Source organism: Lycium barbarum, chromosome 8 (assembly GCF_019175385.1).
Source record: "Lycium barbarum isolate Lr01 chromosome 8, ASM1917538v2, whole genome shotgun sequence".
Lineage (NCBI taxonomy): Eukaryota > Viridiplantae > Streptophyta > Magnoliopsida > Solanales > Solanaceae > Lycium > Lycium barbarum.
The window spans coordinates 94,898,685-94,913,650 of NC_083344.1; the positions used below are offsets into that span (position 1 = coordinate 94,898,685).

Here is a 14,966-nt window from a genome sequence, read left to right on the forward strand (position 1 = left end):
CAACTGGTCGGGACAGTGGCCCCGACGTACCCATAGCCATACTCGTAATATATATATATATATATACACATGCATGCATCCTATTTAATGACCTGACCAGCAACTCCGGAGAATGGAGTGCAAACATCCCTGCTGAACTCTGGTATCCTACTGAGAAAGGTACACTAATTCATCTACCGTACCTGTGGGCATGATCGGAGCGCACAAAATGCGTCAGTACGAAAGATGTACCGAGTATGTAAGGCGGTAAGCATAAACATAACATAAGCATAAGAGATATAAATAACAAGAGGGAGATATAGAGGCAACCTGATACTCTGAACTAGGCCACTGAGGGCGACCATAACCATGACAGGAATATAACTGTATGCTCGTAAAATCATTCCTCACTGTTGAGGCATATAACAATAATAAATCCCACTGTGGGGTGAGCTCATCATCATAACATCATCTTTGCCCAACTGATCAGTGGCAATGCACAGCTACGTGTCTACCCGTCCGCCTACAACACGGCTCGGTAAAGAAAGAAATACATCTAGGTGCACAGCTACGTGCCTACCCAGCCGCCTACAACACAGCTCGGTAAAGAAAGAAACATGTCTAGGTGCACATATAGGTGCCTACCCGGCCGACTATAGCGCGGCTCGATAATGAAAATAAATACATTTATATAAGTGCAATGCAAGAGTGACCTCAGAAGAGATATCATAAAAAGAGTCAGAGTGACCTATCGTCGTTACCCTCCGACTATCGTTATTGTCGCTACGTTCTTTACCTTTCAATTCAAGAGACAACATGGAGAACATGTAAGATATTTGGTATGAGTTACACATGAAATAGAGTCCAACTCGTTCGGATGGTATATGATCAATACAAGCTTAGCGGAAACATTCCAATTCGGTGGCCAAAAGAGATATGGAAGCATGAAAGGCATTTGATGCAATCATATATGAAATAAAGATTAGTCCATCACAAGGAAGCGTATTCATCTCATGTTTAGTGGAAACTTATATCTATGGAAGGTCCGTCATCTTTAAGTGATGGACAAGAAAGATAAGGATGCGAGAATACATTTTAATACAAGCTATTTCAGAGAAGAGGTAAGCTTAACCATTTCGGGATATGGCCGACTCAAGTTTTACGATAATGGTTCAATCAATAACCAAAGAAACATGGAAATATGGGCAGTACTTTAATATAAGTCATGTATGAAGTAGAGGGCTGCTCAAGTATAAGAACATGATCGACTTATGTTTTCACGGAATGAATGTATCAATGAAACGTTCGTCGGGTTCTAGTCTGCCACAAAAGAGAATAGAAAGTCCTACATACCTCGCTGATGGAGTTATATATGTTTCCCGAGTCCTCGAACGCTTTATAACTGACTTCCTACAAGATAAGAACAATTCGAGATCAACTTTGAGCATATAGCCAATAAAAATCTTCATTTAGGCATTTTATCGAGCAATTCGTAGGCACGAGCTTGTAAGCTCTTTTGTAGTGTAGCTTCTTGTAAAACACTACCAAAAACCTACTTTTATACTCCTACTTACTACCATGATTCAATCCATACCATCATGACTCCAAACAATACAACAAACCCAACACAAATAGCTCAACAAGTTAGCCATGTCCATGGAAGCTTCAAGTTTTAACCATAACTTATTCATATGGGATTTTCCCTCCATTTTCTTAGGTTTAAACACTTATAAAGCTTAAGAAGAGGAGAAAGGGATCAAAACATACCTCAAATGTTACACCTCAGAAAATTTTTCATTCATACACAGTGAATTGACTGACAAAGGGCATGGTGCATACGATGTTTTGATAAGTAAGAAATAATATTTAATGATTCTAAATGAGATTTCAAAGACATTTGAGGTAGGAGGCGAAAGTTGTTAAGGAAAGCAAGGTATATGTTGTGTGTCGGGCAAGAATTACGAGTATCGAATTAATGATGGCTTAATGACATTTTGGAGAAGATTTATAATGTCCCTTATATTGGTAATGAAGTTCTAAGTAAGTTTCGAGAAGGATCCATAAGCCAAATATGGGCATAAGCCATCCCAAAAGGGCGATTTAAGGAAACATTTTCGGATGATCTGATTTGGAGGGGCCAAAACACTATTATAAAGTTGGAATTTGGGAAAAACACCACAGGATGAAAGTTGTCGATAATTGAAATATATTTCCAACCATATGTCGTGGGCCCCCACAGCATATCGGGATCAAAAGTTATATCTATTTTACGACAGATAGTTCGGGGCGAAATATCACATTGCGGCGCGACATGCGGCTCGCAAGTATGACATGCGGCTCCGCAGTTCAACCGCAAAGTGTGCCAGTGAGAGTTGGTAAGCTGGCAAGCTTTGCGACCCAAGATGCGTTCCGCATGTCATGTTTTGCGTTTCACAAAGCGTGTCGCATGTCGTGTCGGTCCAGAATTTTCTGGACCATTTTAAATATACCCAACTCGTTCAAAACCATATTTTTTCTTCATTTTTGGCCAAGAAAACCTCTAGAACCTTCTCTAACATCCATCCACAAGAGAATTCAAGGGAAATCCATGATCAATAACACCAAATCCATGAACCCAAGTGTATGAAACCTAGCCAAAGTTCATCTAATTCAAGAAAACCCAAGGGAAGTGAAGTAAGGTTTTTGGTGCTAGAGGAGTAACTCCATTCAAGACTTGTTCATCCATCATCTAAGGTAAGTTTTATGACTTTCTCATGATGATTGAAGTATTTATACATTGAAACACTTGGATTATAGAAGAGTGTAGTAAATGGGTCATAAAATGTGAATAGTGCCATAGTTGAATGATAGTTGGATTGAATCATGAATGTTGATGAGTTGGGAATATAATTATGTTATAAATGACGTGTAGACTATGAAATAGGTGTGATGTATGAGAAAATTTGATGATGAGCTAGAACCCATAAATGTGGAGAGATTGGAGAAAAATGGTGGAATGTGGTAAATGTAAATAAATGACGATTGTTGATACGATGTTGTGAGTGTTGTTATGAATGTTTGGTAGTTGAAATGAATCATGGGAAAAGTAGTAGAAACAAAGGAAACACTGCCCAATTTTCCCTAGAAATAGTAGCGCGTTCTTCTCGTCGATTGACTAACGATAGTGCGAATTCTCTCTTGAAGGTAGAGACGTGACATCAAAGGAAATCAAGCGAACGATAGCATAGTTAACGACAAAGGTATGTTAAGGCTCGCCCCTTTCTTCAAAGGCATGATTCCCAGGTTACGACTTCATAAATGCTTCCATAACTTTCTTGTTTTCAAAAGTTAGAAGTTTATGATTCCAAGGCATGATTCCTTTCTTGATAACCCGTAAATGTTTTCCAAATGCCTGCATCGTTCCAAAACAAAGGTTTACGATTTTGTAAGCTCTTATGACGACAATGATGGACATATTTTTATCATGATTACAACGATGCCAAAGATGAGAATATTTTTCTATGATGACTACGATGAGAATGAGTTCATGTTTAAAGGTTCCAAGTTATGATTTCAATGACGATATAAGAATGTTGAGCTATTTCTTGACTTCTCAATTTTATTCACGGATGATGACTATTTTAAAGATTCCAAAGTATATGAATTGACGCCTTATGAGATTTATAACTTTATTCTATGTTCTCCTAATGCTATCCTTCATTGATAGTCTCACCTTATAATAGTTGTTCCTTCAAGGTGAGACAAAGTTATGACAATTATTCCATAATATAATCGGAGGTTACCGACCTTACGTCACTCCAATAGAAACATAACTTTCCTTGGGCTCTCATGCATGCTACGTATATTATATGTGTATATGATATGTATATGTACATAGGGGACATGGGGAAAGGTGAGGCGCTATAGACGCATAGCCACCCGATCAGCTGGTATCTTATGATATCATCCCGGACGCGGGATATATGGGTGATGGATCGGGCCGTGCGTTCCTCGGCACTAACATATTATGTTATATATGGATCGGACCGTACGTTCCTCGGCACTAACATACTGTATTATATATGGATCGGGTCGTACGTTCCGCGGCAATATATTAATATATGATGATATATGGATCGGGCCGTTCGTTCCGCGGCAATATATTTATATATGATGATGTATGGACCGGACTGCACGTTCCGCAGCAATATATGATATGATGATGGATATGAAGTAAGTCAGCATGTGCTATTTCTTCTATACGTGACAGTCATATACAGTTGCTCCTTATTAATGTTTCCTTTATCTCATTGACGTATTTACATTGTTATGCCTTACATACTCAGTACAATATTCGTACTGACGTCCGTTTTCTTTGGACGCTGTGTTCATGCCCACAGGTAGACAGAGAGACGGCGCAGACCTATAGGAGCTATCAGCAGATTTTCAGGGCACTCCATTATTCCGGAGGTGCTAATCGTGTTTATACTTTTGTGTATATATCTATGTATATGTATTTTGGGCATGACGGGTCTTATCCCGCCTTTATGTCTAGCACTCCAGTAGAGGCTTGTAGATACGCAGTGTGGGTTATGTGGTCTCCCGAGGTTTCCATTATGTAGATACATATATATATACATGCATATTATTTTGATAGCCTAAAGGCTTATGTCTATAAAAGTATTTATGTTTCAAACGAAAGATGACTTCTTTATGATTTGAATATAAATTGATTAAAAGAGCATTAAATTAGTAGGATAAGTCATAGAACGAGCGGTGCTCGGTGGTTAGCCCCGGGTACCCGTCGCGGCCCCTAGCTGGGTCGTGACATCAAACTATGCAAATCACTCCAAACTATAAATTGCTTCTTGATGAAGTTTCCTTCCAAAGATCGAATTAGCGAGAATTTATCGATTCGAAAATCACTACCTTACTCCTTGTGTTAGACCTGTATAATTTGCCCTTTGATTATCTTGTGTTTGATGGGGAAGTATTTAAGGATGAATTCTAGGGTTTGCAGGTCTTAGGAAGAGGAAAAATAAGAGACAAGTCGTGGAAAGGGTGAATATATATACAAGGACAACTTTGACCACCGACTACGTCCACTGTTCGCGCAGCAGTTTACGTCCTTAGACAAAAATGTGAATTTCTCTCTACTCCGATGTCATATCGATGAACAGTAAAATTTTCTGGAAACTAGACTCATAGACTTTCGATTTGGTAGGTGGATCACTCCATAACTCTAAGTATATTGAGAGAAAAGCTCCGAGACATCTGACTCAAATTTCAGTGAAATTTACAAACTTAACTTGCGATGCCTTTTGTCGACTTTCGTATTACAACTCGTTTGACTTCCAAACATAACAAAAGACCATTATACAATTCAAATACTTCATGTCATTACTTGCTTAGCATGTGGAGCATTCCTAATCTCACCCAAAAGTACAAGTTATCGTATTCCTAACTTGCCGACTTTTGACGAAACTCATGCTTCTTTGATTCATTCACCCTCCAAATCTTCCGCCACTTACTAATATTATTTATAGACTCTTGTAACCATTTTTATTAATAAAATCAATCCCTTTTATCCTCAACATAATTTCTTTTGAACTTGCGTCGACTAACTCATGATACGACTTTAACGTGCAAAAAAATCTGGGGTGTAACACGTTGAGATCGTGCCACGTGTCCCCGTTAAATGGGCCATTAGACGCGGGAGTATATATGACCAAAACGCTAACGACAGGGGTATATATCATCGAAAAAGCAAACGGAGAATACGCACAACTATTTCGGGATAGTACAGAGGTATATATGACCCTTTGTCGTTGATATAAATACAGGGTGCAAATGTAAATGACTCGAGTTAGTGTCGCTTTTTAATGGAGTCCCAAAATAAGTGTCGCTTGTTGGAGTTAAATTAGGAGGGGAAGTATTAATCGGGGGGATATAAATTATTTTGGGACGGAGGAAGTACTCTCTCCGTCCATTTTGATTTGTCCTATATATTAAAAATAATTGTCCATTTTTACTTGTTCAGCTTGAAAAATCAAGAGGTAATTAACCATTTCATACCTATTTTACCCTTATTATTAATTATTGAGTTGACAAGTTCAAGAAATTCTTAGTGGCGACATAACTTTTAAAGTATGTTTTATTGATTTCAATCATTAAATTACATAATTAAGGGTGATATAGTAAAATTATCATTATATTTTTGACTCCTTAATAAACGTGTCAAAGTCAATAAGTGATAAGTAAAAATGGATAGAAGAAGTACTTATGAGGAGCTTTTAACTATTTTACCCTATTTATGTTTTAGGATACATTCTCTCTTCATTGAATATTTACTCCATTTATATGTTATCTTTCCATATAATTAAGATGTTTGTAGTTTTTGAGGACAATTATTACTAAGTTTAAATGAGAAAAGATGGTCTATTAAAGTTTCTGGCTAACCACTGGGTTTCTTTTAGCTAAGTGCTACTCTCTCCAGTTCAAAATAATTGAGGTTTTAGACTTGAGCACATGGATTAAGGAATTCACTTACTCCTAAAAATAAAAAGTTATATTGACTAAAATACCCTTAATTAAGAGGGACTTTGAAACTATAACAAGCTTTAAATTTGTTCATTAAATTAATAATGGGTCAAGGGTAAATTTGGAAAAAGAATAAAATACCTTCTTGATAGACTAAAGCTCAATTATTTTGGACCAACTTAGAGGCTAAATCTTCAATTATTTTGGACCAGAGGGAGTATTAAAGTTTAAAGCCATCTATTATATAATCAACCCATTTAGGGTGGGTTGGTCCTAAATAAATCTAAACATTAATTTTAATTTTAAAATATTTTTTCCGACAAAATTTACAGTTGTCACGTCATTAAATAAGAACCAAAAATTGTATTTTCTGATAAAATGATCATGGAAGCTAACTAGATAAAATTGAGTGACTTTTAAAAGACAACAAAATTGATGACTATGATGACCAATTAACATAAGTTGAGTGACTATTCAGGCCACTGACTTTTTTTAATTGCCATATAAATTATGTATTACAATACCCCAACTTAATTTGTGATTGATGTGTGATTATTGTAGACTTATAGATGTATCATAACTATAAATCTATAAGTCTATAGGGGTTGTTTAGTATGCAGGATGGGATAGCAATCGGATTACGGAATTATTTTTGTCCGCATTTATTTGGTGAGATGGGGTAACAATCCTATATATGAGATATGCTAATATGGTAGAATTATCTCATATAGAAGGTGGGATAGCTAATCCCAACCTATATTTGTCTATCCCAATTCCCATTCCGCACACCAAACAAGCTTAAAAACTTCGATCTAGCTAACATTAGACTTCAAGTAATCGTTCTAATACGATTAAAATTTGATTTTAACTAATATCATTGTCATTGCGCCTTATTTTTGGTATGACGAAAAATGTTTTTCAAAGAAAATATTTTTTCGGAAAGTAAGTGGTTTTTCTACTCATTTTCTTATGTTTGGTACGCAAGTTAAAACATGCCATTTTTAAGAGTATTTGCATATACTCAAAGAAAAATCACTATGAAACTTTTGAATTCAGAGTGCAACTTTTGGTGGTGGGGAATAAAGTTTGGAAGAAGGGGTAGGCCTTCCCGGGGGGTTAAAATACCAAAAGAAATTAAAACTTTTTTATAAAAAAAAAAATGGAGGGGAGGGTTGTGTGGTGTGGGGGTGGTAGAGTAGGGGTTGGGGGTTAAGAATAAAAGTAAAATAAAATATATGAAAAAAAAATTCAATAGGGGGAGGGTGGTAAAAGGTAGGGATGGGCGGGGTGGTGGGTTGGGATGGGGTGGGGTGGATGGTTTGGGGTTGGTGGGTGCGGGGTGTGTTGGGGGGGGGGGGGGGGGGGGTTGAGAAAATGCATTGATCTGGTTTTATTAATCCGGAAAATGTTTTTCGTCAATTTTTTTTATGGAAAATATTTTCTCCTATTTTGAAGAAACAATTTTCCAAGATCTTAAGTGCAACCAAAGAAGAGAAAATAGGAAAATATTTTTTGTCTTACCAAACAAACCCTAAATCTATATGAATTCTAATAGACGGTAAAATTTTCGAGTCAACTTTCATATAATTTTAGTCTATCCTGCAAAATCTCATCTTTTCCCGGTGAATAAATTCGTACTTGAATAACTGACTCAACTTCATCCCAATTATCAACATAAAAATATAATTACTCTGAAGCTGTTTTCTCTTCCTATAAACAGTAAAATATAAATTACGCTGACACCATTTGTTTGTAAAAATAAGCAACGCTCATACCATAAGGAAAATCAAAACACAAAGTTAAATTACAACATATAGTGTCATGATTATTAGGTACATGTATTAGTAGATAAGTACTAGATATATTTGCAAACTTAATTGAAAGAGACTTAAACTAAGATACGTGGCCTATTATGGACCGGTAACATAGAGCAGCCTAAGAAGGGCGACGAACAGAATTCAAGTAATCTTCAAGTGCTTGGATTTGCTCCTCAGAAGGTGGTGTTTCATTGTTCTTTATGGATCTGTGTACATCATATGTTGTTGAACCCAAGAAAAACACCCTATTTTCATAATTGACACAAAAACAAACAGAAATACTAACAAGTGAATAATGAGATCAACATTTAACATGCATATATAGAAAGAGTAAGAAATGCATACCCAGAAGCGAAAAGTACAATCTGTCTTGGAAATATGTGCTTCCCAAATATCTTCATCCCTCTTCCTCCTGTCCTTCCACAAGCTTTAACAATTTCCTTCTTCTTCTCCTTTTTTATTTTTTTAACAGTTTATGGGAATTCTGTTGACCTTCATGAAACACAAAAGAGTGTTGTTGTTTTTAAGCTATGGGCTTTATTTCGTTAGATTACTTGGTCCAGCCATCGGCACCCTTATTTAGTGTCGGTCTTTAATTTTTGATCCTCATGAGTCATAACAAATAATTTTTTCGCGGGATGTAAGCGTATATTTTCATAACATTAGACCAGTTGTGCCCTCCTTTCGATTGCTAAAGGGCAAAAGTAAAGACCACAACATTTGAAGGCAAAAATTAAAGGTCAGCCCATTTGAAGGGTGAACGTGCAATTTCTTCAATTCTCTTTCCTTTAATGGCCTAAAGGAAAGTTATATTATGGGTCTAAACGTCTACAGTACAAGGGGAAGTTTGGTGAATCCGCGACTTTTTTAGTCTAAAAAAATCAAAACTAAACTAACACCAAAAAAAAAAAAAAAAAAATCTGTACGTAATAGACCTCCATAAAAACCCTAAAACACTTAGCCAATTTTTAGCAAACTTTTCTCCTTCATTTCCTCCATTTTCACCCTTTCAACACACTTTTGCACCCCAAAAACATTTCTTAAAGCTCCCAAACCTCAAACTTTGCTATAGAACCCGATGTTTGTGAATGCGGTTATTATTGTAAGCTAAAATTATCAAGGACCCAGATAATCCGGGTCGTCGTTTTTGGCATTGTAAAGTGCCTGAAGATTATTTGTGCTATCTAGTTGTTGTTTATTATTGCTATGTATTTTGTTTATTAAGTTTAATATTCCTATGTATTTTGTTTTTACTAGTTGCACCCTTTCATCTATAATGTAATCTGCACCCTTTATGTACTAATTTATTTTAGTTTTTTCTTTAAATTATCAATTGTTGAACTTTTTATGTATTATTAACTCTATAAATTAATAATAGACTTAAACAATCAAAGCAAATTTAAAACTTACTAATTTTTTTCTTATTGATGACTTCATCATAAACTAACAATACAAATTAACCGCATGAGTCAGAAATTTAAAAGAACTTAAATAACCCCAATCTTCATCAGAATAGAAGTCCTCAATATCGTCCTCAGAAAAATACTGGCGGTTTCCTAAGACACATCTTTTTTCAGTAGATGTTAGTTCTCTATCGGTTGATGATGCTTGTTCTTCGGCCAACTTTGGCATGTAAAATCTACAACGTCTTGCCAGCATTCTGTTGTTTTCTATTCTAATCCTTTGTACGGCAAGCTCGCAAGTTTCTGGACCTATTCGAGGCATGGTTATTGAGTACCTTGTTGGGATTGGAGCATTGAGATTTTTCAAGTTACGAACAAGACGTTCTGATTCGGCAAGCCGATGTGACCATTCTCGGCGTAAACCGCAATAATATTCTCGCCGATTTGAATATTTCACACTGCAGAAATCATCATTACGCTCTATAATAAGGTGGGGATTTAGCTCGTCTAGTTTGAAATCACTGTTATCACTCGAAAAACTGCTATGATTTGAACTCTCATCATCACTGCTATTTGGTTCTTTTGGAAGAAGTAAAGACCGAGTTGCGTTTCTACTACTCGACATTGAATACGTTGTAGTCTAATAACAAAAGAAAGGGCTACTTATATAGTTGCAAACCCCCATGTACCCCTAGTTGGGAGGGGAGGGGGTCTTTATGACCCTACTTACTTATTTTATATAAAAAAAATATTAATCTTCATCAGACATCTCACAGTCCGAATCCCACTTGGATCTAAATCTTGTGCTACCATGTACACCATATTCTACCCTAAGGTAATGTATTTGCATCCGATTGTTTTCTTCGCGAAAATGGTTAAGAGCAAAATTAAACTCTTGTGGAGTTCCACGAGGCATTGACATAGCATGTTTCTTTAGGCGTTTAAGCCGTACTGACGCTAACTTTTGCTCCAGTGTTGCAGCCTCCCTAACACGTCAATCCCACTCCTCTCTCTCATTTTATTATTGTATTCTCGGTTGAATATGTTGTTAGGGTTATTTGAGTATTGAAAACCAGCATCTAGTTCCCATGTCCTACCCATTGCTTCGAATATGTTCCTGGGGTAAAAGATGTAATAGAATCAAGATTACCAAATTGAGTGTAGAATGACATGATAACTCGTTTTAATGCGAATGCTTCCTGAAATTGTCAATCATGTTATATATAGTACTTCATTATTTGACCGTTTTAATATGACTCTAACTTGTATTGCGCACTATTTTAATGCACAATATAAGTGTTGATTTGACAACACACTACGCTTGATAATTTCAGGAATCTATGACACATAAAAGCTTAATTTGACAATACAATGTTGCATTATTTGACAGTTTTAATATGACTCTCACTTGTATTGCGCACCATTTTAATACGCAATGTAAGTGTTGATTTGACAACACACCACGCATGACAATTTCAGGAATCTATGACACATAAAGGCTTGATTTGACAATACAATGCTGCATTATTTGACCGTTTTAATATGACTCTCACTTCTATTGCGCACCATTTTAATGCGCAATGTAAGTAATGATTTGACAACACACCACGCATGAAAATTTCAGGAATCTATGACACAAAGGCTTGATTTGACAATACAATGTTGCATTATTTGACCGTTTTAATATGACTCTCACGTGTATTGCGCACCATTTTAATGCGCAATGTAAGTGATGATTTGACAACATACCACGCATGACAATTTCAGGAATCTATTTAACATGAATGTTGGACGAGTGAAAAACTCATCAATTTCATAAGTCTAAGTCTTACAAGTCATTGAAAAAAAAAATCAAAGTTATAGAAAAAATGTCTCAAAATGCTTCAACTGTTAAGGTTTCACTATTTTGGGATGGAGATATTGTTGAGTACAATTACTCCGTTCATTAGAGTATCAGACCAAAAGCCCATGTTAAATTTCCAACAACTTTAAATTATGAAATACTAGTCAGTTATATGCACAAAAGAATGAAAACTACACCCACTGAGTTTGAAATCTCAATAACAGGCAGATATCCACAAACAATATCAAACGGTGTAGTGCGTTATGGCATGCACAATATCAACAATGATGAATCTTTGAGTGATTATTTGGGATCGCCGGAAGAATATAGTGATTTAGTATCCATTAATGTTCTTGAGATGTATGTTGAAAAGATACCTCGAGAAGAAGTCCCTCAAGTCCAGTCTATTCATGGTAACACTTATGGGGACTTTAGTTCTTATGGAGACATTTTGAGTGGTCAAGTGCCGCTGGAAAATCTAAGCCAGCAATTTAATCAAGCTTAAAATGAAAATTGGTAAATATGCGTTTTTATATTATTATTGTGTGTGGTAGCACGTGTTTGTTGTATGAATTGGTAAATAACCTTTTAAAATCTTTATAGGAGTAATTCTCAAAACTCGCCAGTGGTACCAAATATGGATGTTGGTCAATCCTCTCAGTTCGGTGGAGTTGATCATTCTCCACACCATGACAATGCTTATCAACATCAGTAAGTTCATCACCTTGATATTAAATAATCTGTATATACATATACATATATATGTATATAAATATACATATACATATATATGTATATAAATATATATATACATATATATGTACATATATATTTATATACATATATATATATGTACATATATATTTATATACATATATATATGATGTTGGTATTTCAAATATGTTACTTTTCATGTAGGAGGAAGAATGCACTTGATAATAAAGATTTTCCAAATTATTATGAGTCATCATCAAGTGATGACGATGAAATAGCTAATAATTTAGAGGTAACCGATGATGAAGATGATGATGATGTTCAAGTTGGTATGACCAACAATATTTCTCAAAGCCAAAACCAACAAGAACCAATGCACCACCAAGTACCACCACCGATGGCGGAAAACCCAACTTCTGAAAGCCCAATTCAGTGGCATTCTAACAATATTCCTTATCTTGACAGCCTGCAAGGTCGTGATGATGCATTTGTCTTCACAAGAGAAGATGATCATAGTCGCTAAAAAACCCGGATTGAACCAAAGGATCTCAACAGAGATCAATGCTACCTTGCAGTAGGAATGATGTTCGCATCCAAAAGGGCGTTGCAACGGGCTATAAAAATTTATTGTTTTAAAAAAATTAGGGAGTTTAAGGTTGATTGGTCAAACACAAACATATGGAGGCTAGTTTGTAGATGAGGTATCAAGGCTGTCAGTGATTGCTTAGGGAAATTATTAAACCTGATGGTATGTGGGCTATCACAAAATTCTGCCAAAACCACATTTGTGATATGGAAGACAATCGAGCAGATCATTATAATTTAGATACAAACATAATTGCTCAAGTGTTACTTAAAGACGTTGCCGAAACGCCAAGGTAACTTATCCTACCTAGTACATTATATGTCTTATATCAATTAAAAGATCATTACTAAATGTTGTTTGTTTAAACTTGTACAGGATCCCCATCAAAGATTGCATTAGAAACGTTCAAACCGTATATGGTAAAACTATAAGCAAAAGAAAGGGATTTTTCAGGCGTCGACGCGCTTTTGAGATGATCTTTGGAAATTGGCACACCTCTTTTCAATCGTTTCCAAGATATATGGCGGCTCTACAACATTTTAATACTGGTACTGTAGTAGAGTGCGGCTTATACCGGGTAAAATTTCCAACTTCGTATTTTGGACATTCAAACCATGTATTGATGGGTTTGCTCACTGCCGACCAGTGATATCCATAGATGGCACGCATGTATATGATGCATATGACATCAAACTCCTAATTGCAGTAGGAATGGATGCCAATGGGTCAATATTCCCTCTTGCTTTCGCAATTTCCGCTAACGAGAGCAACGACACATGAGGGATCTTTTTGACACATTTGAAGACTTATGTTATTAAGGATCGTACGAGCATATGCGTGCTGTCTGATCGTCATAAAGGCATATTGCAAAATATGGATAATTTTCTGGGGTGGCAGCCTCCCCTTGTTTACTATCGCTATTGCTTAAGGCACTTGAAGGCAAATTTACAATCCAAGTTTCACTGTGGCACTCTAAACAAATTGATGTGGCTGCGATGGATCATCAACAAAGAAAATAGTCTGCAAAAATGGATCTGATCATGGCAGTTAGTGAACCCGCATACGTTTGGTTAAAGAAGCTCAAAATTGAAAAATGGACGCTTCATGCTAATGGAGGCAAAAGATGGGGCATGCTCGCAACAAACAGCTCAGAGTCTTTCAATGGCTTGCTGAAATCTGCTCGGGGACTACCTGTCACTGCAATGGAGAGAATAACTTTCAAGCAGGTTGTGCAGCGATTTGTGGTTAGGACAAGGCAGGCCAGAGCGATATTAGCCGAAGGCGGGACATGGATGTCAAAGCCCTTCAAAAAGATGGAGCATTATAGAAAAAAATGTGAGCTTCACCAAATGACCGAGTATGACCCCATTCAACAAATGTATGAAGTTAGGATGGGTTATTACAACAGTAAGGGTGGAAACGTGGATACCGTTTATGAGGCAACAAGAACATGCACTTGTGGTAAGTGGAAAACGTACCACATGCCGTGTTCTCATGCTGTAAAGTGCTTCGAGAGAACGGCAAAAACGGTAACAAGTTATGTGGCGGGGGAATACAAGGTCCACAGTTACCTTAAAGCATATTCCAGCCAATTCCACCCACTTGGTAATGAATCTTATTGGCCAAACGAGCCATTTTCGATGGTTGCTAACAAGGATTACATCAAGAAATTGGGCATTAGCTCACGGAGTCATAGACCCAATCAAATGGATGTTAGTGAAAGAACTTACTCTCGCAAGTGCTCTACATGTAAGCAATATGGCCATGACAAGCGTTCGTGTGGGCAACAAGGCCGTGGTGGTACAAGCACGTCTCGAAGTAATAGAGCCTCTAGAACTTGAAGATTGTATTGTTATTGTAATTTAGTATTGTATTGCTTTGAATTAGTAGTATAATTTAATGGAATGAATTATTTTTGAATTAGTATAAACCTCTTGTATTGGATGAATTATTGTTAAATAAAATATTTATATTTCTACATTCAGATATAATATTTAAACATAAAGACAACAAGTTTCCAAACAATACAAAATACATATTACATTAAAAAAAAATGCGGATTACACAAAAGACATAGCAAAAATAAAAAAGACAAAAAAGAAAAA

At 36.2% G+C, this 14,966-nt stretch overlaps 1 long non-coding RNA gene across 1 annotated transcript; it reads right to left on the reverse strand.

The window, feature by feature from the left end:
• Positions 1-8,243: 8,243 nt before the first annotated feature.
• Positions 8,244-9,127, reverse strand: LOC132605151 (uncharacterized). Its single transcript, XR_009569061.1, has 2 exons — positions 8,661-9,127; positions 8,244-8,560 (listed from the first exon to the last, which is right to left on the reverse strand). It is a non-coding gene; the product is annotated as an uncharacterized LOC132605151 (long non-coding RNA).
• Positions 9,128-14,966: the final 5,839 nt, after the last annotated feature.